Here is a 4725-nt window from a genome sequence, read left to right as displayed (position 1 = left end):
TTGTGATGGTCACCACCCATACATGATCTCTATGCAATCTCCCCGGTCCAAAGATGATAATTATACACTGTGAGATAGATTCACTCCTTGGCCATTTCTATAGAATATAGTTCCATATTTGCATTGCCATATTACAGTAATATCAAACATAGTATATGGTTGGTTTCCAGGTTCTGGGAAACCTGCTCAGGCACCTTCTGCGAATTGATAAATGCGATGGACGTGGGGGCGGAGGACATCAGACACGAGGACTGGCAACTGAATGCGACGAACTGCCAGTGTCATTAGTAATTTATCTGACAGTACACAATGGCTGGACGATGGTATGTTGAGCCTGTTTAGGATGTGGATCGAAATAATTACCTGTTGAAATGTGATTGAATAATTACTGGCCTTTGAAGGTTTCTTCAATTATAATGATCCCAAGGGGGCAACGGTAAAGCCTAGAGAATCCTTGACAAATGAAGTGTGCTTGAAGGCATCGTGATGCTGTGTTCCAATCCAGCCTCAACCCCCTGTTAAAGGCTAACAGGCGCTCTTAGGGGGCTGAAAAGTAGGTTGTGAAACGCCACCTCTTAGTAACCTTTGGGAGGACGTAAATTCAAATATGGCTTTAACCTCCTTACCAGAGATGAGGCTTTAGCTCCATTCAATAACAAGCCTAACTGGCTTTCTTAGCATCAACGCTCCCCCCAGCCTGAACAGGGCCAGGAAAAGTCAGCCTTACTGCTGGTTCTCCTCGCAGATGGCCCCCACAGGGTTTGTCCCAAGTTAAACAACCATTCCATGTTTTCATTCACATAAAATCACCATTAGTAATATTTACTGGGGATGGAGAATGGGGAATTTTTTATATTATTATTTAATTTGCCCATCAGACGATACAGTCTACTTTGCTTCTACATTAGCCATTCACATCATTCGCCACCTTTATCCCAGCAGAGCGTAACTTGGTGTGGAGCTAGGCGATGATAGTTACCCATTGATGATGGCTTTGAAGACAAAATGAACCAGGCAGTGGATGGGTCTGTCACAGAAGTTCACTTACAGGGGAGACAACCTGTTTGGACGCTCTCAACACCACGCCTTTCTCCTCGGAGATATGTGCCCGAGTTTGTACTCGAACAGAGGGTCTGGTTTGGTTTGTTTAATCCGGCCTTAAGATAAAATCAAATTGAAGTCTAGTTCAGACATTCAAGACTTCTTTTAAAAAAAATATTCTTAAAATTAATGAACACTTTAAAAATACAAGCTTTTTCCTTTGTGTATCTTATTCAACATTTTGTTATAAAAAAAAAAAAAAAAAAAAAGAATAGAGTCATGATTACAAAAAAAAAATGCTTTGTGCTATTTTTAAGTGGTTAGGTCATGGTGTTTGAATTCCTAACATGAGGCCAAAAACTTTATCACTGAACAGGATAAAATTCATTAATGGACAGCTGACTTTCCTTGTATCACGGTTCGCCACCAACTTTATCACTTGAACAGATAAAGTTCATGTATTGGAACAGCTGAACTTTCTTCGTATCTCGGATTCCCCTTAAATCTCTTATAATATTCAGGAGCAGATTAAGACCTAGAAAAAGAAAAAATCTGGTGGTTGAACATCAGATGACTCTAAATTCTCTTATCCTAATTGAAGATGATGCTTATTAAGGGTGTATCTAAACATCTAACAGTTTAGTCGGTAAAAGCTGAAAACTGCCAAAAAGCGGTCATCAAAATACCGCCACACCGCAGCAGCACCTATATCTCAACCAAACGTGTGTTACATCCTTGTCACATTTGTGAACTAGATATTTTCTTATCCTAATTTTCGCTGAACGCTAAAGTGAGCAAAATAAAATAGAGTGCCCGCAGGCGAAAATTTTGCTAGATATTTTCTTATCCTAATTTTAGCTGAACGCTAAAGTGAGCAAAATAAATTATACACATTGAAGTTTTAATGTTTGTGAGCACATCTTTCATGCAAAATATCATGCAACATTCTTTTTTTTTTAGAGAAAAACCCCATAATATCTAGTGTAAGTCCTCAAAGCGCGGGGCCCCCAAAAGCGCGGGGCCCGTGGCAGTCTGCCATTCTGCCTTATGGGTAATCCGGCCCTGCTCATCCCATTGTTATATTTACACCTATACTTTTACTTATTGTTAAACCCAACACTATCTGCGTCTGTTCGCAATCTAACATCATTAATTTTGGAAGACATTTAGGAGGTGGTGTAAGTCCTCAAAGCGCGGGGCCCCCAAAAGCGCGGGGCCCGTGGCAGTCTGCCATTCTGCCTTATGGGTAATCCGGCCCTGACTATAGGATAAGGAAAGTAAAAATCCGTGACCTAGCATTTTCAAGAGGTTTAACGTTAATAATACCTTCTATCTTTTCCTTATTTTTTTTTCTATTGGAGCTGGATAAGCAAGGTTCTATTCTATTTCCTTTTTTTATGCTATTCTATTCCTTTCAGACGGGCTACAATAAGCGACGCAATCGAGCGGAGTCTGAAGAAAGGTCGTGGCGAAGAACAGACCTGCGCAGCGCAGCTAGCAACCAGCCTGTGTGTACAACTAGGCTCCGGAGAATACACAGATTGTCTCTGTCAGGAACTGAATCCTCTACTGTCCTTCATTGTGAATGATACGTCTATGAGCTACAAAACTAGAGCCAAGGTACGGTTATCAGTAGAGTCCAGATTATACGCACGGAAAAAAAGGCCAAAATAATTTGCAAATATGCACCAAAATTAGTTCATAATATGCAAAAAGTATGCACGAAAGTCCGAAAATGTGCAAGCAAACAAGGAAATGCAAAATACAAAGAAATCAAGAAACAGAAAGAAAATAGAGCTGGAGAACGGGAAGAGAAGAAGGAGATGGAAGAAGAAGGAGATTGAAGAAGAAGAAGAAGAAGAAGAAGGAGATGGAAGAAGAAGAAGAAGAAGAAGAAGAAGAAGAAGAAGAAGGAGGAGGAGGAGAAGAAGGAGAAAAAGAAAACCATGTAGATGTACCACAAATTAATATTGGAAGAAATGAATATTCGAGAAGGAAATGTGAAGAAGAAACTCTCCTACTCATTAAACTTTTAAAGAAAATCGTAAAAATATAAACACAAAGAGAAATAGTTGAAGGAAAAAGAAACACAAGATAAACGGTGGGAAAGAAATTGCAGAAATGGACTCCGGAGGGAAAACAGAAAGAGCACTAGAACGTCTAGATAACACAATATCAGACGTTAAAGCAGTATCAACAACACCAACACCATCAACAACACCAACACCTGATCAACAACAAAACTTAGATCTCGGTTCGTTCGTTCAACTCTATCAGGTTCACATTTAACACACCGACCGCATCAGTATTAAGGACACTCCGAGGTCATATCAATAGCCTCCATTGCAATCCTATTGCTCCTGGGAATACGGGGTGCTCTCAGTCTCCTCAATATGTCAAGAGTGTCAAGACCCCTTCGGTTCAGAGGTCCTGAGCCAAGCCCTCTGGCCTGGGTGGCACTTCTTGGTATCCTCTCAATGGAATAATATATGGACTCACAGCTTTTCTCTGGAATAAACCTGATTGTGCGGACTTTCTAGAGCTGCTGCAGGTGAATTTTAGAGAAACTGAGGAGGTTGAAATATACCAGTGAGGGTGCTTCGAGGTTCCATCAAGGATAGCAGCTTAACTCCATACACATAAAGCCCACTCCGAGGCTTAGGTGTAGGGGCGAACAGCCCTAAAGGATGGGTTAAGCTTCTACGAATCTAATCTAATCCTCAATATGTGGGGTGCACTTAGCCTTTTGAATATGGGGTGCACTAAGCCTCGTGAGGACAGTTGTCTAGGTTTTATGTATTTTGTGCCCAGAGGTCCTCGCGCGAGGACTCTTGTAGTAGTTTGGGTCCAAGAGAGCAACCTCCGTGGCCGAGTGGATATTACACTCTAGGCTTGCACGCCAGAGGTTTCGGGTTCGATTCCCGGCGGGGTCGAAGTTTGTTCGGCTCTGTGCTTGGAGTTCCGGGTGCACTCAGCCTCGTGAGGTCGAGTAGTGACTTTGAATAAGTAGCAACAAGTGGCGGCATTACTAGAATCTAGATCAAATAGATAGATAAGCATATCTCCGTTATCAGCTACAGGGTGCCACAACTTTTAGAAGAATTAAGTTGAAAGAACTCTATGATTGGGCTATTTCGCCTGTTTCTCCTGATTTAGGGTGTTGCAATGCTATATTGAAGTGTCGAGTTCCCTGATCCTGAACCCAGCTACTCCATTGGGAACCCGAGTTTATTTCTCAGTGTAGCTTCTTAAGAAGCTTCGTCACCCTGTATTGTTTTCCTATCTTTCGTATCAAGATAAAAGTTATATCTTGATCATACTAGTAAGTAATTGTATAGTGAGTAGGTATACGTATAATATGTTGGACACAATAATTGATTTCGTCTTGACCTAGGAACTGGGAACTCGGGTTGATGTAATGTAGGTCCTGTCTATGATAATTATTATAATTATTTTTTATAGGAACCTCCTTAGTAGTGTAAAAATCTGAAAATTGGTTCCGGCCTTCCGGTGTTCGTAGCCTGTGAGTATCATTTAAAAAAAAAAAAAAAAAAAGAAAAAAGAAACAGGGAATAGAAGGAGCAAGAAATAGGAGTCCAGAGAAAAAATACGTCTTGATAAAGATCAAAGAGAAACAGATGTACAAGGAAATGCAAAATACAAAGAAATCAAGAAACAGAAAGA

This window comes from Diaphorina citri, unplaced genomic scaffold, assembly GCF_000475195.1.
Source record: "Diaphorina citri unplaced genomic scaffold, Diaci psyllid genome assembly version 1.1 scaffold2852, whole genome shotgun sequence".
Taxonomy (NCBI): domain Eukaryota; kingdom Metazoa; phylum Arthropoda; class Insecta; order Hemiptera; family Psyllidae; genus Diaphorina; species Diaphorina citri.
The sequence above is the reverse complement of the archived record's forward strand: the minus strand, read 5'-3'. Positions refer to the sequence as shown.